The sequence below is a fragment of the Furipterus horrens genome, unplaced genomic scaffold (assembly GCF_987537825.1).
Source record: "Furipterus horrens unplaced genomic scaffold, mFurHor1.1.pri manual_scaffold_7, whole genome shotgun sequence".
In the NCBI taxonomy this organism is placed as follows: Eukaryota; Metazoa; Chordata; class Mammalia; order Chiroptera; family Furipteridae; genus Furipterus; species Furipterus horrens.
This window is the reverse complement of record NW_028327177.1, coordinates 66,678,148-66,700,780: the sequence shown is the minus strand read 5'-3', so window position 1 is coordinate 66,700,780 and position 22,633 is coordinate 66,678,148. Positions and strand designations below refer to the sequence as shown.

The 22,633-nt window shown below is 38.1% G+C and overlaps 1 pseudogene; it reads left to right on the top strand.

Moving 5' to 3' along the window:
- Nucleotides 1-2,932: 2,932 nt before the first annotated feature.
- On the top strand, nt 2,933-8,423 carry LOC150004595 (ubiquitin-conjugating enzyme E2 K pseudogene; annotated as a pseudogene).
- Nucleotides 8,424-22,633: the final 14,210 nt, after the last annotated feature.

Below are 22,633 nucleotides of genomic sequence, written 5' to 3'. Positions count from 1 at the left end.
TAACTTTCTGAGTACAGGTCTTCTACTTCTTTGGTTAGATTTATTTCTAGGTATTATATTCTTTTTGAAGGAATTTAAATGGGATTGTTTTCTTAATTTCCCTTTCTGATAGTTCATTATTGGCATATAAAAATATACCTGATTTCTGGATATTAATTTTGTATCCTGCTACTTTACTGATTCACTTATCAATTCTAATAGTTTGTTGGTGGAATCTTTAGGTTTCTCTATGTAACGTATCATGTCATCTGCAGAGACAGTTTCACTTCTTCCTTTCCAATTTGGATGCCTTTATTTCTTCTTCTATGATTGTTTTGGCTAGGAGTTTCAGTACTATGTTGAATAAGAGTGGTGAAAATGGACATACCTGTGTTATTTCTGATCTTAAGGGGAACACTTGTAGTTTTGGCCCATTGAATATATTGCTGGCAATTGGTGTGTCATATATAGACTTTATTAAGTTTAGGTACGTTCACACTATTCCCACTTTGCTGAGAGATTTTATTATAAATGGGGGCTGGATTTTATCAAACGCTTTTTTTTTTTTTTTTTTTTTGCATCTGTTGATATGATCATGTGGTTTTTATCCTTTGTTTCATTTATGTGCTGTATCGCATTTATTAATTTGTACCAACCTTGTATTCCTATGCTAATTCCCACTTGATCATCGTATATGATCTTTCTGAAGTATTGCTATATTCAGTTTGCTAATTTTGTTGAGGATTTTGGCATCTATGTTCATCAAGTATCAGGGATATTGACCTTTGATTTTTTTTTTTTTTTTGTCTTTATCTGGTTTTGGAGTTAGCATAATACTGGCCTCATAAAATGAGCTGGGAGTCTTTCCTTCTTTTGATTGTTTGAAATAGTTTGAGAAGGAGAGGTGTTAGTTCTTTGTGGGATGTTTGGTAAAATTCAGCTGTGAAGCCATCCAGGTAGGGCTTCTGTTTGCTGGAAGGTTTTTGATTACTACCTCAATTTCACTAAGTGTAATCTGTCCTTTCAATTTCTCTGATTCTTACTGATTTAGTTTTGGAAGATTGTATGTTTCTAGGAATTTATCTCTTTTACCCAGTATATTGGCATATAGTTGTTCGTAATATACTCTTACAATCCTTTGTATTTCTTTGGTGTCAGTTGTTATTTCCCCTCTGTCATTTCTGATTTTATTTATTTGGGTCCTCTCTCTTTTTCTTGATGAGGCTGGTTAACAGTTTGTCAATCTACCTTTTCAAAGAACCAGCTCTTGGATTCATTGAGTTTTTGTATGACTTTTTAGACTCTATTTCACTTATTTCTTAAATCTGTATTAATATTTCCTTCCTTCTATGCACTCTAAGCCTTGCTGTTATTTTTCAATTTCCTTTAAGTGTAAAGTTAGACTGTCTATTTGAGCTTTTCTTGTTTCTTGAGATATCCCTGTAATGCTATGAATTTCCCTCTTAGGACTGCTTTCCCTGTGTCTCACGGATTTTGGGTTGTTTTCTTGTTTTCATTTGTTTCAAGGTATCTTGATTTCTTCCTTGCTCTCATTGTTGACCCATTCATTTTTTAATAACATGTTTTTTAGCTTCCACACCTTTGTGTATTTTTCCATTTTCTTCATGTGATTGATTTCTAGTGTGATAGAATTGTGCTCAGAAAAGATGCTTGATATGATTTCAGTCTTCTTATACTTATTGAGACTTGTTTTTTGTCCTAATATGTAGTCTATCCTAGAAATCATTTCATGTGCACTTGAAAAAATATATATTATGCTGCTTGGGATGAAATGCTCCATAAATATCAATTAAATCCACTTAATCTATTGTGTCATTTAAGGCTGCTGTATCCTTATTGATTTTCTGTCTGGAAGATCTATCCATTGAAGTCAATAGGCTGTTATAATCCCCTACTATGATTGTATTTCTGTCGATCTCTCCCTCTATGTCCACCCAGAATTGCCCTACGTATTTAGGTGGTGCTGTGTTGGATGCATAAGTATTTACTAGGGTTATATCTTCTTTTTGGATTGTTCCCTTTATCGTCATTTAGTGTCCTTTGTCTCTTACTATAGCCTTATTTTTAAAGTCTATCTTGCCAGATATAAGTATTGCTACCATTGCATAGGGAGTAACTCAGCACAGGACTCATGGTGGCTGACCCTTCAGCTTTCTCCCCAGAGCCACCGCTCCAAACTTTACTCTGCCTTCCCTCTGCCAGAGCTTAGGGTGTCTTCAAATGAAATTTTGTGCTAGCCATCTGTCCCTGGCAGACAGAAACCCTGATGTTTTTCACAGACAGATATTATTGTATTTGGGTTCCTTTCTCAGTTCTGGTGTTCTATCCTGGGGAACCCATCTTGGGGTTTAGAACCCACACTTCTCAGGGAGAACCCTCCTGGCTGCTGAAATATTTCTTTGTAATATCAGCTACTAAACATGAGAACCCAGCCGGCCTTCTCATGCCCTCTACCCCCTACCAATCTCATTGTGGTGAAATGGTTTCTTCTGTAAGCTCTTGGTTATAAGGCTTCTCTACATCTAGTATTCAGTTGGCTACTCAGGATAATTTTTCTATAATTTAGTTGTAATTCCAGTTTTAGTCCATCTTGAATATCAGGGCAACAGAATTTGATTTTGGACTTCATTTTTTCATGCTTTTTCTTAAACTTGAACTTATAGCTGGTGATTTTCTTCTTGCTCTTCCAGGTAAATCTTGATGCTCTCTGCCCCAGAGGCTCCTGCCCTCTGACTGCTCCCCAATGGGTCCAAGCACTGGAAAGCCCCCAACAGGACAGCAGGGAAAAAGCTCATGGGTTTAGTCCCTTGATTCCTTTCTTTCAGGTCACCACAACTTGGCTGTATCCCTCTTTATTAAGGTAGAACCTCCCCACAATTTCTTCCTCCAGATTCTGAGGCTCTTTCCCTCCTCATGCGTCTTCGGTCCTAGCATGGTCACAGCTACCCTCTTGATAACCCCAGAATATTGTCCACCTACGGTGATTTTCCTGTACCTGTCTGCACAGGTATGAACAACCCCTTTATTAAACTTTTCTCACTGATCAATCTGAGTGTGCATCTGCATACTGCTGCAACTTGATTTGGGGCTTCTTTTTATTTTTATTTTTTCTTTGGCATTTTACAACAGAAGCTTTGAATACAGGATGAAACTTGAAGGGGGAATTAAGCTGATAATTTTAATTCCTCCCTGGAAATCTGATAATCAGAAGTGGACTGCATTGATGACTTATAATTTGCTGTCTTAAGGACCTCTGGTAGTACCTTTTGAATATGTGCTTGGATACTTTTGGGATGTGAAGTCACATGGAAGTGAACTTCAGCCTTGCATTCAGAGTGGCCTTAGAGAAGTTAATTTAACTGGCTAATGACATTACCTATTTTAGAGCTTTCTGGGTATAAAATCTATACTGCCTGCCAGTGATCCCAGTTGGTACTCAATGTGGCAGTGACTAGTGCTTACACAGCAGCCTTAGAGAAGTAGGAGTGACTCACACTGAGACTGTTGCTCCCGTTTTTCAGTGATTTAGCTATAACTTTGGTTGACCAAAGAGTCAATAATTAAACCCAATGGGTTAAGAGTAAAAAGCCTTAGAAAATTTTAGTGGTGATAGATGTTTACTGCCCACTCCTGATGTTTCCTTTAACCTTGCTAGGAAAACACTCTTGGCTTCTCTTAACCCCTCATTCCCCAAATGACTTACATGATTGGTGAGTCTGGAAGCAGAAACTAAGATGAAAACCCTCACCTCTTCCCTTTCATTCTCTGAGGAAGGCCTAGCTTGTAGTGAGTGGGCAGTCTGCTCAGCTCCAGATACCTGCCCTTTGGTTTATAATGAGTATGCAGTGGGCTGCCTTTATCCAGACAGTTATGACTTGTTGAGAAAATTAGCCTATTTCCAGATTCAATAATAAGCATATTTATATACAAATATAGGCCACACATTTTGACATAGTAGCTTTATGTAGAATAAAAATAATATTTGGACTTCAATCACTTTGTTCCTTGGAGAAAAGAGATCGTTATTTATTTGACCCCTCAACAATCCCCAACAAATACTAATAGTTTCTCAGACCAAATTATTTATTTTGCCAATACAGTTTCCTAGAGTGTAATGCACACTGCATAAAGTATAAAATAATTAATATCATTAACCTACAATTAAAGACCAAGTTGTGGTTTCATTATTTGTTTCACAAGCCAGGTAGAAACTATAATGCCCAACAAAAATAAGAAGCATTAAAATCACTTAGGGAGAAAAAGAGATGGCAGTGGAGTATGTAGCAGTGCTGTCTGCTTCCTCCCATCACGGAAGGACTTGGAGTACAAAAATGGAGTGAAGTGAGTGACTGCAGATTTCAGATACGGCAAATAGGGACAGGAGTGTGGGAGCAGCATGAAAGAGGGCAGAAAGTTCAGCCCATGCTCTCCAAGCGGAGTCCCTGGGCTTCCCAGCCTGGCGCCTCTGCTGCACCGCACCTGAAAGGGGCAGCTGCTGACTGGCTCATTAGCTGGGATCTGCTTGGAAACTTCCCCCTGCCATAGGCACCCTGATGAGCAAAGTCCCAGAGGAAGTCAGCGAGGTTTGGTTGAAACAGCTGGAGGCGTGGGAAGACAGAAAACAGCCCAGACTGTGAGAAACTGTGTGAACTGAGTCTTGGTGGGGACCCCCTGGGGTGGCAACCCTGCGCCCAGGGACATTTGCATCGAGGCTCCACCAAACCAAAACACAGAACCGAGCCACAGAGAGGGGCCCACATGAGAAAGATGTGACAAAACCCCAGACTCAGTGGGGACCCCAGGATGGCAACACTGTACACGCAGGTGTGCAACAAGGCTCTGGGAGGCAGGGATGCAGGCTGGTGCTGCAACTTGAAGGCAACACAGAGACTTTTTTGGAGGACCAGCGGAGACAGGACCTGAGGCTGGGAAGGGACTACGGGCATGTGCACTGGCTTGCCAGCAGAGTAGCATTGCTAGACAAGCCTGAGGTGTGTGGGAGGGTGCCACAGGACCAGTGGAGGGGACTCAACTCAGTACGACTCACAGCAGAGAACTGTGGCAGGCCTACAAGTGAGAGAATAGCAGGCTCAGAATCCAGCTAGATCTCCTCACAGACAGAAGCCAGAAAAGAAGATTTGAAACCCAAGGGGCAGATCCAGAAAAAGAACACAGCACCTAAAGGTTGTACTGGAGAAAAGCTCTTTCTTTAATCTGTTTCCTACCTTCTCTCCCTCCTATTCTCCTTCTTTAAGTTTTTTGTTTGTCTGTTTTGCCTTTCTTCCCTCTCACACTAAATATATAACATATAACTGCTATATAAACCTAATACTATACACTTCCACTTTCTCACTTCATTCTGCATTCTTCCCTCCCTTTTCAACATACAATGTAAATATTACTTACTATCTCACATAGCTTTCACTCTACTTGCTACTATTATTATTCTACCATCTTCCCTCTCAAAAATCAAGCAACTCGTATCTGTTTTTCCTATAGTATAATAGTCTTAACCTCTTTACATCTATATTACTACTGGCTCATTTGCTGCTGATAGTGTAATTGTGGTTGGGGGATATTTTTGAGGGTGTGGGTTTCTTGCCTGGGTTCCGTGTTTATGTTTTAACAGCATCTCTAGCATCTCCTGCACAGAAGAACTCAAGATGTGGTGACAAGAGTGACTCTCAATCAATTATACAGAGTGAAGGTTTCACCAAAGAGTAACTGAAGTAGAACCAGAAAGCTTAAACAAATGGTATAAAGGGTGTCCCAAGAGCATCAAGAGCAGGAGATCAAAGAGACTGAACCGCTGAATCCCCTAGGTCTCCTATACAGAATCTCATAACACAAAGGTATAAAATCAAAGCAGACAAGTCTAAGAAACAAAAACAAACAAGAAGAAGAATTCAACATGGGGAGATACAGAAACAACCCTCCAATGAAAGAAAAAGAGGAATCCCCAGAAAGAGTGCTAGATGAAACAGAGATAAGCAAATTATCAGACATGGAATTCAAAAGAATGGATATCAGGAAGCTCAATGAACTTGGCAAACTCATAAAAAACTACGAACTCCAGGGCAACTACAAAGAACTCCAGGGAACTACAAAGAACTCCAGGGAAGCCACAAGAAACTTACAGAGAATGACATTAGCATAATAAAGGTCATACAAACTATCAATAAGAACCAGGAAGAAATGAACAATACAATTTCTGAACTGAAGAACGCAGTAGAAGCAATCAAAAGCAGGCTAAACAAAGCAGAGGATCGGGTCAGTGAGTTAGAGGACATCGTAGAAAAGAAATTCCCAGACAAGACAACAAAATGAAAAAAGATTGAAAAAGAATGAAGAGGGTTTACAGAACTGCAGGACAACATGAAACAAAAAATTATCCATATCATAGGGATATAAAAAGAAGAACAAGAGAAGCATGGAATAGAAAACCTGATTGAAAATGAAATGACAAAAAATTTTCATAACTTGATGAGAGAAAAAGTCATGCAAGTCCAGGAAGCACAGAGGGTCCCAATGAATATGAACTCGAAAAGGCCCACACCAAGGTACATCATAATTAAAATGGCAACATTCAAAGACAAATAGAGAATCCTAAAGGCAGCAAGAGATAAAGAGCAAATAACACACAAGGGAACTCTGATAAAACTATCAACTGATTTCTCAACAGAAACACTACAAGCAAGAAGGGAATGGCAAAAAATATGTCAAACAATGAAAAACAAAGGCCTGCAACCAAGGCTACTCTATCCAGCAAGACTCTCATTCAAAATGGACGGTGAAATAAGGAGTTTCCCAGACAAAGGAAGACTAAAAGAATAGATCTCCACCAAACCAGCATTGCAAGACAAGCTAAAGGAATTGCTTTAAAAAAAAAAAAAAAAGAAAGAAAAAGAGAGGGAGAGGAACACAGGTACGACGGGAAATGAATAAATATCTGTCAATAATAACCTTAATGTAACTGGATTAAATGCTCCAATAAAAAGACATAGGTAGTGGAATGGATATGAAAACATGACCGGCAGATATGATGTCTTCAAGAGACACACCTCAAAACAAGATTTACACAGGCTGAAAGTGAAGGGATGGAAAAAAGTATTCCAAGCAAATGGTCATGAAAAAAAAAAGCTGGGGTAGCAATACTTATATCAGACAAAACAGATTTCACAGCAACGGCCATAAAAAGAGACAAAGAAGGACATTTCATAATGCTTAAGGGAAAAATCCATCAAGAAGATATAACCCTGGTAAACATATGTGCACCCAACATAGGAGCACTCACATATATAAGATAAATCTTGGAAGACTACAGGAAGGATATTGACAGCAACATACTCATAGTAAGGGGACTTTAACACCCCATTGTCAACAATGGACAGATATTTGAAGCAAAGAAACACCTAGGATATTGAGGCATTAAACAATACTCTATATCAAATGGACTTAGTTGATATATATAGAACTTTTCACACCAAAGAAGCAAAATATACATTCTTTTCAAGTGCAAATGGAACATTTTCAAAGATAGACCACATGGTAGGACACAAAAGAAGCCTCAACAAATTTAAGAAAATTGAAATTATATCAAGCATCTTCTCAGACCACAATGCCTTAAAACTAGAAATCAACCTCAAGGAAAAAACTCAAAGACATTCAGATTTTGGTGGCCAGGCACAGAGGTGATTCCATACTGGAGAGAGCGTGGCGGCTGGGGGGGCAGTGGCAGTGTTCCTGTGCTCGGGTGTGAATCGTCGAGGGAGGAGGCGATGGAGGCAGAGGTGGTGGCGGTGGTCGTATTGGTGGTGGAGGAGGCGGGTACGATGCAGCTGCAGGCGGAATCTTGGCCAACATCGCGGTGCAGCGAATCAAGCAGGAGTTCACGGAGGTGCTGAAGAGCGAGGAGACGAGCAAAAATCAAGTTAAAGTAGATCTTGTAGATGAGAATTTTACAGAATTAAGAGGAGAAATAGAAGGACCTCCAGACTCACCATATGAAGGAGGAAGATACCAACTAGAGATAAAAATACCAGACACATATCCATTTAATCCCCCTAAGGTTCGGTTTATCACTAAGTATGGCATCCTAATATTAGTTCCGTCACAGGGGCTATTTGTTTGTATTGTTGTTGCAAGCACTGTTGGCAGCTGCAGAGCCAGACGACCCACAGGAGGCAGTAGTAGCAAATCAGTACAAGCAAAATCCTGAAATGTTCAAACAGACAGCTCGACTCTGGGCACATGTGTATGCCGGAGCACCAGTTTCTGGTCCAGAACACCAAAAAAAAAAAAAAAAAAAAAAAAAAGAAAATTTATGTGCTATTATGGGCTTTGATAGGAATGCAGTAATAGTGGCCTTGTCTTCAAAATCATGGGATGTAGAGACTGAAACAGAATTGCTTCTGCGTAACTGAGGGAGTGAAAGCACTGCTGATGTGATCAGGCTTGCCCTTCTCAAGGAGCATCGACATCTGTTACTTTTAGGATTTTGCATAAATTCCTTTTAAACTGGCATTCTTGCCTAATGTTGTTATCTAGGCATCATTAGAGACTGGAAAAAAAAAAGTCCCTGCTCTGTAAATAAAGCTAATTAAATGTCTGTGTAATTTTAAAAAGGGGAAATACTTTTTTTCTTACTTAGTAGTGTAAAAATTCTTTGAGCTAAGTGGAACCATGGAAAAAACATGCTACTTTAGTGTTTTACAGTGTACCAAGACTAGCAAGAGTTTGCTTCAGGATTTTGTTGTATAATTAAGATAATATTTTGAGTGTGTCAGGACCATTTAAATTGTTGGTGTTGCATCACAGCTACCTTAACTGTTTTTAACATGGATCCTCTGTGCCTGTGAATTTACTTGCATGCTTGTACTTGACCTCTTAGGATGGGTAGCTGAAAAGACCACCATTTTAAGCATTTGAGAATTCTTAAATACAAGACTTATCCAGAATTGAAGATGGTGACCTATTCAGAGCCTTTTGTCCTAGTCAGCAGTCTGGGACACCATGTTTATTTTTCCCTTCTCACCTGCACAGCTAATACCCTAACAGTGAATTCTTTGGGAAATGTGCCGACAGGCAGTACCCCTTGCTCCATTTTTAGGTCATCCATGTGGAATGTTTTGTCACAGTTCTCTACTCTTAAAAACATTCCTATGTTAAATAATAATGTAGAAATGGAGCTGCCAAGTTTGTTTCTCTTGCAAAACCAGTAAGTACTTGTTGCAGTATTCCCAAGATTTAATGAAAAAACCCAACTTAGTTTTTGAGCTGAATTTGACATCTTTCTATTTTTAAGCTGATGAAATTTTTGAGAACTGGAAAGGATAAAATCAGCTTTTCAGTTTTTTAGCCTTGTTTTGACTTTATAGAGACTGCTTTTTCAAATACATTAAAAGTCACTCTTGCTTGCATTTCCCCCGATTTACACATGAAAGCTGTGTTGGTGTTTTACTGCACATACTTCAGATGCACATAGGAGTAGAAGTGTGTTATAAATCTAGCTTTCTTTATGATGTTTCTGATAATATGAAAATTGAAACTTTACCTTCTCTTCTACATAGTCAGACTTTCTATATGTATAAAAGTTACATTTCATTCTAAGCTCTAAAGTTTTAAAATTATTAGTTTTGCAGCTCAAAGACTAATGTGACCATTTTGTGAAGGTAGAAATGGATTTATGCAGGCAGTTCTATACCTAGAAACACAGTGCTTATTAAATTTTCAGGACCAATGCAAATAATAAAAATGTAATAGAATCGGAATGAGTTAAAGTAAGGTTGTATATTGAATGAAAGTCCTATTATAAAAGGTTTGTTTTCTTCAAGTGTTATTTATCCTAAATTATAATTGTTAAGTGTTTGGAAAATTCTGAACCATAAATCTAGCATAATTTCAATTGACATCTCAATAATCTTAGAAGCAATAAAAGAAACCATTGTTAAAAAAAAAGAACCCAAAGACATTCAAACTCAAAGAGAATAAATAACATGCTATTAAATAATGAATGGGTTAACAATGACATCAAGGAAGAAATCAAAAGTTTCTGGAAACAAACGATAATGAACACACACAACAGCCCAAAACCTATGGGGCATGGCAAAGGCAGTCCTGAGACGGAACTTCATAGCAATACAGGCCTACCGAAAAAGGATAGAAGAATTTCAATTAAAAATCTAACCCTACAGCTACAAGAACTAGAACAACAATAACAAACATAGCCCAGAGTGAGTGGAAGGAAGGAAATCATCAAGATCAGGGCAGAATTAAATGACATAGAGTCTAAATAAACAATTCTTTGAAAAGATACACAAAATCGACAAGCTTTTAGCCAGGCTCTTCAAGAAAAAAAGAGAGGACTCAAATAAACAAAATCAGAAATGAAAGAGGAGAAATCATGACCGATATCATAGAAATATGAAGGATTGTAAGAAATTAATACAAACAACTGTATGGCAAAAAATGTGATAACCTAGATGAAATGGACAAATTTCTAGAAACATACAATCTTCCAAAACTGAATCAAGAAGAAGTAGAAATCCTGAACAGACCGATAACAAGTGAAAGTGAAATTGAAATTGTAATTTAAAAAAACGCCGGCACACAAAAGCCCAGGACCGAATGGCTTCACAGGCAAATTTTACAAAACATTTAGGGAAGAACTAACGCCAACTCTTCTCAAATTATTCCAAAAAATCCAAGAAGAGAGAAGACTCCCAAACTCTTTCTATGAAGCAAGTATTACTCTAGTTCCAAAACCAGGTAAAGAAAGAAAGAAAGAAAACTACAGGCCAATATCACTGATGAACATAGATGCTAAAATCCTCAACAAAACATTGGGAATCCAGAACCAGCAACACATTAGAAAGATCATACACCATGATCAAGTGGGATTCATCCCAGGGAAGCAAGGATGGTTTAATATTCGCAAATCAATAAACGTAATACACAACATAAATAAAATGAAAGACAAAAATCACATCATCATATCAATAGATGCAGAAAAAGCATTTGATAAAGTACAATACCCATTTTATGATGAAAACTCTCAGCAAAACCGGAACAGAGGAAGCATACCTCAACATAATAAAGGCTATATATGAGAAACCTGAAGCCAATATCATACTCAATGGACAAAAACTGAAAGCATTCCCCTTGAGATCAGGAACAAGACAAGGCTGTCCACTCTCTCCACTCCTACTAACCATAGTCCTGGAAGTTGTAGCCACAGCAATCAGACAAGAAAAAGAAATAAAAGGCGTCCAAATTGGAAAAGAGGAAGTAAAATTGTCATTACTTGCAGATGATATGATAGTATACATAGAAAATCCTATAGACTCCACCAAAACACTACTCAACCTAATAAGTGAATTTGGAAAAATAGCAGGGTACAAAGTCAATATTCAGAAATCAAAGACATTTCTGTACACCAACAATAAAATGTCACAGATAGAAATTAGAAAAAAAATTCCATTTACTATAGCAACAAGGAAAATAAAGTACCTGGGAATAACCTTAACCAAAGAGATAAAAGACCTGCACTCAGAAAACCACATAACACTGAATAAAGAAATTAAGGAACATACAAATTAGTGCAAGCATATGTTCAAGGGTGGGAAGAAGCAACATCATTAAAAGGTCCATAGTACCCAAAGCAATTTACAGATTCAATGCAATCCCTATTAAAATACCAGTGACATATTTCACAGACCTAGAACAAATGCTTCAAAAATTTATCGTCGTCGGCAGCCGTCCGTCTCGAGAGACGATGGTGTAGCTTCTTAAGAGTCTATCTGCACCGCCGAGAATGGCTGTGCAGTCCAACTCGGGAGTGACACGGTATCTGTCTCCTCCCGTGTTGAATCGACATCTTACGATGACGCTGGAGTGTCCTCTCCAGTGAAGCTGAAGCTACAGAGCCTGGGCAGGGTGATATGGAGGGTCTGCTGTTGCCCAAGCAGCAGACACCCCTCTCTTCGCAGCTGAAGGGTCCAAGGGAAAGACGGAGTCAATACAGCTTGGCTTCAGGTGCGCCGCAGGAGTTGCCGGTGTTGACTACAACGTCAAACCGCCTTAGGGAACCCGGCTCCGGATTTTCTGTCGGGGTTTACTCCCTTAGCCTTTCCCCTGAAGAGGTATGCCGCAAGGCAGCGGAGGTTTTTTGGAGTCAGAGTTTTCCTTCTCTGATGTGCCCTGACTGGAAGATAGAACCAGCGACACTTAGCTCGCAGGCCGACGCTCAATCCACTGAGCCAAACCAGCCAGGGCTATTATGATTATCTTAACAAGAGAATAGAACCAGACCATATCCTTGAGAATTGGGGTAGGGTTTCCCCAGACAGAAGATTTCCTATTGTCAATCATCATAAAAGACATTAAACCAGAGGGTGGGTGGTGAGAAACATGGGTTAGAGAAAGTCTGTGTTAAAAAAACAACAACTAAATTTATCTGAGTAAATCCAAAGATCTATTGTCTTTATTCAATGATTCATGAATCAAGCAGCAGCCCATCTAGCAAATAAAAAGAAGCTCCAAGGAGCTGTAGAAAATCAAATACCTCTAAAGATGGAAGGAGGTGGGAACAGGAGGCTATTCTAGCAGAGTGGATTCTTCAGACAAGGACACCTTCTTTTGGGAGAAGGCAGGGGTCTATCCAGCAGATTACCTCACCAGGTAATTCCAAACTGACTGAAGGTTACATTTCTGAGAGAGAATGAAACTATAATTAGTTTAGGTACTAAGTCTTCACTTACTAATGGGGGGCTTAGCACAGGTGACTCTAGTTGGGGCCTGTTTTGTTTTTAACACTTGTCTCTTTCTAGGCAGGGACATTTGATACATAAAAATGACTGAGAATCCTTCAGTGGCTCACATGGTGCGGTCTGAGTTGTCCCTGGTCAGAGGAGACAGGCTGAAATCAAGTTAAAGAATAAGCCTAAAAGTGACCATCAGTGTGGGTACAGGTTGGGGGAGTGGTTGTTAGGAATTCTGTGACTTAAAACCCTCTTCTTTGCATTAGTAAATCCTAAGCAATAATTATAGTGGTCTTAGTTGTGTTTTGGATCATTAAGAAAGGACCGGTGCATACATTTTGGAAAGAAATATTAGGTGACAGCAGTTTCTCCTTCCCAAAGCCTAGAGAGGGAGTCAGTGTGGGGATAAGGATGCGCAATGCAGGAGCACCAGGTGGAGTAGCTGTCTCATAAGGATCAGTGGTCAGGAAGGCAGAAGAAGCATGAGAATCACACACACAAAAAAACACTGAACAGAAGAAACTTAGGGTCTTGTGCCTGAAGAGATGAGAAGCGATACTTTGGGAATGGTCAGAAACAGCTAAGATTAATTTGATAAACCTCACTTTCTGACAAGCTGGTGGGAGATTTGCCATAACAACTTGCATTAAAAGTTTGCTTTGGTTTGATAATAACAGACTTGATAACTTAAGGCTCCACTATTCATAGGGTAACCTTCTGTCCCTTTGCCCAGGTCAATCCCCATTTATGCCAGTTGCCCCATGTAATTGTCAAAATTTTTCATTTTTACTTTCAGAAGAGTCGCAGCTTGAATAATAAATAACATGGTCACCCTAATCAAATACTATATTGATGGCAAAGAAAAAGAAACACACTTCAGAAGGATGGACAAGATTAGATCTATAATGTATCTTTAAGGAAGGGAAAACTTAAGTAAAGAGAGAAAAAGGGTAATGATTTGATTTTTGTTTTTTTTTAAAAAAGGAATGATGTAATAAACTCAATGGGGCATACCTGGCATTTTTTGCTGATATATATTTAACGCTTTCCAGGTGTCATACACAATTTCCTGTGATTTTATATATATATGAACACTTTTACTCCTCATAACCTTAAGGAGTAGATACTATATAACTAGTCCTTTTTTTGTGTGAGGCACAGAGAACTTAACTGATTTACCCAAGCTACACAGTGAAGAGGTGGCAGAGGAAGACCTGAACACACAGACTGGCCATCTTACCACACACTTCCCCCCAGAGAACAATGAGCAGATTTAGTTTGGTAAAGTTTTTGATGAGAAAATAGTTATAGACAAAGTTGGCAAGATGTATCGCAGTGCCTGATATACCATTTGCACTTCATTCTTTAAAAAGGATAAAGTAAGTGGGGGGCTTTGAGATACTCACTTGAGGAAGGCATGTTTTCAGAAGATTTATCTTTGAGAAGAGCATACAGAAGGAATCAGAATTAGGTTTACAAGGTTGTTTTATTCATGTTGGTTTATAATCTCAAATTTATTTCATTTATTTTCCTTACTCTGCACACTGGTGACATCTTTAAGAATTGTTTACCACTAAGATTTGTGGATAATCAGATTAATATTTAGAATTCAGAAAAAGAAAGCAACAGGGAGGGGGACACAGACATACGTTGTACATACGAGTTATTTCCTATTGAGGGATATGGATCTAAAATCAAGCCCTGAAGCTGAGTGTGAAAGCCTGTGAGAGGACTGAGTTGAAGATGAAAGGAAACAGAAACAGTAAGGCCATGAAATGAAACCAGTGTTTCGGGAAAGATTGGGCCTGCTGCTCATTGGTAAAGGTGAGCCCAATGGGCATAAATTTTAGTGCAAAACAAGAAAAAATTTTTGAACAGTTATAACTATCCAAGAGTAAACACAGGATATGATTTCTATGAACATTTAATCCCAAATGCCTCTATTTTAAAAGTCCAATCTATTGAATGTTGTTTAAAAAATTAGAAAGAAATGTAACTGACACTATAGGTAAAATGACGATAGACAAATAGATTGGCATAATAGATAGATACTAACTAGATAAAGATATACAGACAGGCAGATAGGAATTATTTCATTGTTTTACCAAATCTCCCAGCTTCCAAAATATGGAATCCAAACCAAGACAAGACTAAGAGTTTAATGGCTCTGCTTGGATAATGATTTTCATGGTCCATGTACCAGTAAATGGGAAAAGGAAAATGACTGAAAGCTTTAGTAATAATTTCTAACATCCAGATTTGGACAATTAGTATTTGTTCTTGAGCTTGAAATTTGTAAGTATTTCACATTATTAAGGATCTAGTGAATATTGAGGTTTGGGGAGACTTTCCCTAAAAGATAAAAAACACATACCTGAAAATATTCCTTCTCTCAGCATGTAAGGAAAATGAATGCATCACGTTTCCTTTATAAGCACCAACATTTGGTGCAACCTAGGTCCAATGACGTGTTTTCTCATTTAATGAGATTGTGTATGTGTCTGTGCGTACAAAATAAAAATGCAAATTATACTCTTAAAATTTTTAATTATATTCATCTCAAATAGTAAATTTAAAAAGGTAATTGCTTACAACTTCTATACAAGTAAAGAAATTAAAATCATAACACCTTATTTACTCTAACATATATACCATATCAGAGAAGGAAAACTCTGATTCCAAAAAACCTCCGCTGCCTTGCGGCATACCTCTTCAGGGGAAAGGCTAAGGGAGTAAACCCCGACAGAAAATCCGGAGCCGGAGTCCCTAAGGCGGTTTGACGTTGTAGTCAACACCGGCAACTCCTGCGGCGCACCTGAAGCCAAGCTGTATTGACTCCGTCTTTCCCTTGGACCCTTCAGCTGCAAAGAGAGGGGGGGTCTGCTGCATGGGCAACAGCAGACCCTCCATATCACCCTGCCCAGGCTCTGTAGCTTCAGCTTCACTGGAGAGGACACTCCAGCATCATCGCAAGATGTCGATTCAACACGGGAGGAGACAGATACCGTGTCACTCCCGAGTCGGACTGCACAGCCATTCTCGGCGGTGCAGATAGACTCTTAAGAGGCTACACCATCGTCTCTCGAGATGGACGGCTGCCGACGACGATATACCATATATATTAGATATGTGTATATATATGATATGTAGAGTTTCACTTCTTTTGCCTAGTTAGTTCATAGGTCATGGTGGCCCCAATGAACATTCCAGCAAAGAATGAGACACCTGTTTTCTAATGCTTATGTATTATTTTGAGGGGAAAAAATATATACAGATGAACAGTAAAAATATTTTCACTTTTAAATCACTTATTTCAGCAGGATGACAACTAAAAGATTTTTTAAAACTTATATTTCTTAAGTTATATAATGAAGTCATTATTTCCAGTAAATAATTCCCCTTTCCAATTGCTTGAAATCACTGTAATAGTAATTTGATTTAGATAGGAAAGAAACAATCATGGTCTCTTTTCAATTAAGAGATACACTTTATTTTTCCAATACCTCCATTCTCTTTATTTCTTCTAAAACTCATTACAAGTCAACTAATTTTATTCAGCCAAAGCAGCTTCTAGAAACACAATCAAGGGTTATAGTATAATTGTGAAGTTTTAATGTTGTTCTTTATCTTTTTCTTGGGAACATTTTATATTAAGAGGTAGAAACTCCAGCTTTTAAAAAATATATTTTCTTAAGGTAGTACATCTGCTATGAAAAGAAAACAGGAAAACTATAACTTTTGTCTAGGATTAGTGCAATATACTACTGTAAAAATATATTTTGTGAGGTGCAAGTCAAGAAACAATGATTGTTATTATATGGTCAAAGACAGTAATTAAAAAAGAGTATTTTAAAATTACATTACCAAGTACGTGGATTTTTTAATATAGTTTATTGATTATAGTATAAGAGTTGTACAAATTTTTCCCCCTTTGCCCTCCTCCACTCAGTATTTCCCTCTCTCCAGCAATCTCCCCATTTAGTTCATGTGCATGGGTCATGCAGATATGTTCTTTGGCTTCTCCATTTTCCTATACTGTTTTTAACATTCTCCTGTCTATTCTCTACCTACCAATTAGTTCTTCTTAATCCCTGCATCTTTTCCCTTATTCTCCCTCCCCCCTTCGCAGCTGATAACCCCCCAAATGATCTCCATATATATGATTCTGTTTCTATTCTGTTTGTTTGCTTAGTTTTTTCGATTCAGTTGTTGATAGTTGTGGGTTTATTGCCATTTTAATGTTCATAGTTTTTATGTTTTTCTTAAATAAGACCCTTTAACATTTTATATAATAATGATTTGGTGATGATGAACTCCTTTAGCTTTACCTCATCTGGGAAGCACTTTATCTACCCTTCCACTCTAAATAATAGCTTTGCTGGATAGAGTAAACTAGGTTATAGGAGGTCTTTGCTTTTCATCACTTTGATTACTTCTTGCCAATCCCTCCTAGCCTGCAAACTTTCTCTTGAGAAATCAGCTGACAATTCTATGGGAACTCCTTTGTAGGTAACTATCTGCTTTCCTTTTGCTGCTTTTAAGACTCTCTTTTTATCTTTAACCTTTGGCATTTTAATCATGATGTGTCTTGGTATGGTCCTCTTTGCATCCATCTTGTTTGGAACCCTCTGTGCTTTCTGGACTTGTATGTCTATTTAGTTCACTAAATTAGGGAATATTTTTCTTTTTCTTTTCAAATAAGTTTTCAATTTCTTGCTCTTCCTCTTCTCCTTCAGGCACCCCTATGATTTGAGTGTTGGTATGTTTGAAGTTGTCCCAGAGGATCCTTAGCCTATCCTCATATTTTTAATTCTTTTTCCTTCTTGCTGTTCTTACTGAATGTTTTTTTCTTCCTTATGTTCCAAATCATCGATTTGATTCTCAGTTCATCCACTCCACTGCTGATTCCCTTAATTTTTTCTTTATTTCATTTAGTGTAACCTTCATTTCTGCCTGGGTCTTTTTTATGTTGTTGAAGTATCCAATGTGTTCCTTGAGAATTCTGACAACCAGTGTTTTTATTTCTGCATCTTATAGATTGCTTATCTACATTTTGTTTAGTTCTTTTTCTGGGGTTCCATTCTGTTCTTTCGATTGGGCCCTATTTCTTTGTCTCCTCATTTTGGCTGCCTCCCTGTGTTTGTTTCTATGTATTAGGTAGAGCTACTTTGACTTCCTGTCTTAGTAGCATGACCTACTGTAGAGAAGCACACTGGTAAGTTGGATGGGGCAGAGCCTTAGGTAATCGCCTGGGCTGGGCAGCCAGTGTGAACCAGGTTAATGGAGTAACTAATATGGTGTTGCCACCCTGTGGCTCTATGTGGGGGAGGGCTGTGAGAGGGGAGAATGTCACTGGCCTCTGGAGTTTGTCCTGGAGGGAGCTGTCCTCTGGCACTCGCTTTGATGACAGAAACATAAATTTCTCCCTATATGCCACTGGTGCCCTTCCAGCTGCTGCCGCACTGCTGAAGCCCAGAGGAAGTGAGTCTGCATAAGTCCTAAGTCAATTGTGGGCCCTCTAAAAGAAGACTCCTGAGAACCCTGCAGTTTCTTCTGCCACCGCAACCTCCTCTGGTTTTTATAGCCAGAAGTTATAGGGACTTATCTTCCTGGGCTCGGTTGTCTGATGGGAGGATAGAATCCCTCACTCTTGAGGTATCCCTCCCAATTTTTATCCACCACATGAAGGTGTGTAACTACCTGTTTCACATCTCCATGCCTCTGCACCTCCACACCTCTCCACATCTCCTTGCCTCTGCACCTGCACACCTCTCCACATCTCCATGCCTCTGCACCTCCACGCCTCTCCACAACTCCATCCCTCCTACCCATCTGGATAAATGCTACTTCTTTAATTCCTTGGTTGTTGGACTTCCATACAGCTCATTTTTCTGTTGATTCTGGGTAATATGTTTTGTAGTCCAGTTGCATTTTTGCTATAGTTGTGCAAGGAAGTGAGCTGTGTTTACCTACGTCTCCATTTTGACCAGAAGTCTAGTACATAAATTTTTAAAATCAGCAAAATCAAAATGCATTCTTCCAAATATATGTTTTTGAAAGTTAAACTATAATCTCAGAAGAAAGGCTTTTCAGTATTTAAGCTGGGCTTTGTAACAAGATGACGAGAGGCCAAAATAAAGCTTATATTTTGAGGTAATATATTAAATAAAAATTTCATGAAAGAAAGGAAAAATAATTTAATTTAGTTCTAAGAATTCAAAAAGCACTTTACACATGTAGCTATCTCATTTACTCTTTTCAATAATCCAGAAAGGTTGGCTGTATTTTATGGATGAAGATACTGAGGCTGAAAAACAACAAGTAAATTACCCAAGATCACACAACTATTGAGTGGCCAAGTGAGAATTTTGAACCAGATGTCGATTTAAAAAAAAAAATTCCTTTATTAACATTAGGATTATTTAATCTACTATACAACAATGTCCCTAGGTTAATCATATCAAAGTCATAATTGAAAAGATGTAGAGAAATATTGGTGGGATTGTATCCACATAACCATTTTATTTTATTTTATATTTTTCTATTTAAATATATATTTTTTATTTTTTTGGATTTTCAATTACAGTTGTCCCATTTTTCCCCCATTTCTCTCCCCCACCCAGACCACCCCTTCTCCCACAATCATATCACTCCCCGTTGTCCATGTCCATGAGTCATTTATACACGTTCCTTGACTAAACCCTTCCTTTACTTATTCCCCTTCTCTCCTTGCCCCCTCCCCCCTATTGACTGCCATTCTGTTCTTTGTTCTATTTAGTTCCTTTGCTTGTGTTGTTCTTTAGTTCCTGTATTAGGTGATATCATATCGTATTTTTCTTTCTGTGCCTGGCTTATTTCACTAAGCATAATTCTCTCTAGTTCCATCCATGTTGTTGCAAATGGCAGGAGTTCCTTCTTTCTTTCTGCTACATAGTATTCCATTGTGTAAATGTACCAGTTTTTTAATCCACTCATCTACAGATGGGCATTTAGGCTGTTTCCAGCACTTAGCTATTGTAAACAGTGATGCTATGAACATAGGGGTGCATAAGTTCTTTTGAATTAGGGTTTTATAATTTTTCGGGTATAGTCCTAGCAGTGGAATTGCTGGTTCAAAAGGGAGTTCCATTTTTAGTTTTTTGAGGTAATTCCATACTGTTTTCCATAGTGGCTGCACCAGTCTGCATTCCCACCAACAGTGCAGTAGGGTTCCCGTTTGTCCACATCTTCGCCAGCACTTGTTGTTTGATGATTTGTTGATGATGGCCATTCTGACTGGTGTAAAATGGTATCTCATCGTAGTTTTTATTTACATTTCCCTGATGGCTAATGATGTTGAGCATTTTTTCATGTGTCTATGGATCTTCTGTATGTCCTCTTCGGAGAAGTGTTTGTTCAGGTCCTTCGCCCATTTTTTAATTGGGTTGTTTGTTTTCTTGATGTTGAGTCGTATAAGCTCTTTATATATTTTGGAGATCAGTCCCCTGTCTGTGATGTCATTGGCAAATATGTTTTCCCATATGGTCGGTTTCCTTTTCATCTTGCTCATGTTTTCTTTTGCTGAGCAGAAATTCTTTAGTTTGATGTAGTCCCATTTGTTTATTTTTTCCTTTATTGCTCTTGCCTTAGGAGATGTATCAGTGAAGATATTGTTACATTGGATATCTGAAATTTCCCTGCCTATGTTTTCCTCCAGGACTTTTATGGTGTCATGACTTACATTAAGTCTTTGATCCATCTTGAGTTATTCTCGTGTGTGGTGTAAGTTGGTGGTCTAGTTTCATTTTTTTTGAACGTCCCTGTCCAGTTCTCCCGGCACTATTTGTTAAAGAGGCTCTTCTCACTCCATTTTATGTTCCTTCCTCCTTTATCAAATATTAGTTGACCATATAGTCCTGGGTTTATTTCTGGGTTCTCTATTCTGTTCCACTGATCTATATGTCTGTTCTTATGCCAGTACCAGACTCCTTTGATCACAGTGGCTTTGTAGTAGTGTTTGATATCTGGTATTGTGATTCCTTCTGCTGTGCTCTTCTGTCTCAAGATTGCTTTTGCTAATTGGGGTCTTTTTTTGTTCCATATGAATTTTTGGAGTATTTGTTCTAGGTCTGTGAAATATGTCATTGGTATTTTAATAGGAATTGCATTGGATCTGTAAATTGCTTTGGGTTAGTATTGCCATTATGATGATGTTGATTCTTCCCATCCAAGAACGTGGTATTTGCTTCCATTTATTTGTATCTTCCTTAATTTCTTTCTTCAATGTTACATAATTCTCAGAGTACACGTGTTTTATCTCTTTGGTTAAGTTTACTCCTAGGTACTTTTATTTTTCTTGTTGCTATAGTAAATGGTATTTTCTTTATTGCCTCTGTCTCTGATATTTTATTGTTGGTGTACAGAAATGCCTTAGATTTCTGTATATTCATTTTGCAGCCAGCTATTTTGCCAAATTCACTTATTACATTGAGTAGTCTTTTAGTGGAGTTTATAGGGTTTTCTGGGTATACTATCATGTCATCTGCATATAATGATAGTTTTACTCCTTCTTTCCCAATTTGGATGCCTTTTACCTCTTTTTCTTGTCTGATTGCTGTGGCTAGGACTTCCAACACTATGTTGAATAGGAGTGGAGAGAGTGGGCAGCCTTGTCTAGTTCCTGATTTCAGGGGAATGCTTTCAGGTTTTGTCCATTGAGTATGATGTTGGCTTCAGGCTTCTCATATACAGCCTTAATTATGTTAAGGTATGTTCCTTCTATTCCCATTTTGCTGAGTGTTTTCATCATAAATGGGTGTTGTACTTTATCAAATACTTTTTCTGTATCTATTGATATGATCATGTGATATTTGTTTTTCATTCTGCTTAGGTGATGTATTATATTTATTGATTTGCAAATATTAAACCATCCTTGCATCCCTGGGATGAACCCCACTTGATCGTGGTGTACTGGTATATTTGATGTGTTGCTGGATCCTGTTTGCCAATATTTTCTTGAGGATTTTAGCATCTGTGTTCATCAGTGATATTGGCCTGTAGTTTTCTTTCTTTGTTGTGTCTTGACCTGGTTTTGGGATTAGGGTAATACTGGCTTCATAGAAAGAGTTTGGGATTTTTCCCTCTTCTTGGATTTTTTGGAATAGTTTGAGGAGGGCGGGAGTTAGTTCTTCCCTAAATGTTTTGTAAAATTCGCCTGTGAAGCCATCCTGTCCAGGGCTTTTGCTGCCAGGAGATTTTTGATTATTGTTTCAATATCCTTCTTTGTTATTGGTCTGTTGAGACTTTCTACTTCTTCTTGATTCAGTTTTGGAAGGTTATATGTTTCTAGAACTTTGTCCATCTCTTCTAGGTTGTCAAATTTCTTGCCATACAGTTGTTTGTAGTAATTTCTTACTATCGTTTGTATTTCTGTGGTATCAGTCGTGATTTCTCCTCTTTCATTTCTGTTTTTGTTTATTTGGGTCTTCTCTCTTTTTTTCTTGATGAGCCTGGCTAGAGGCTTGTCTATTCTGTTTATTTTTTCGAAGAACCAGCTCCTTTTTCTTTGATTTTTTGAATTGTTTATTAGGTCTCTATGTCCATTTAATTCTGCTCTGATCTTGATGATTTCTTTCCTTCTCTTGCCCTAGGCTTTCTTTGTCGTTGTTGTTCTAGTTCTTGTAGCATTGTGGTTAGATTTTTTTATTTGAGATTCTTCTATCCTTTTCAGATATGCCTGTATTGCTATGAACTTCCCTCTCAGGACTGCTTTTGCTGTGTCCCATAGATTTTGGGTTGTTGTGTGTTCATTCTCATTCGTTTTCAGAAATTTTTTGATTTCTTCTTTGATGTCATTGTTAACCCATTCATTATTTAATAGCATGTTATTCATTCTC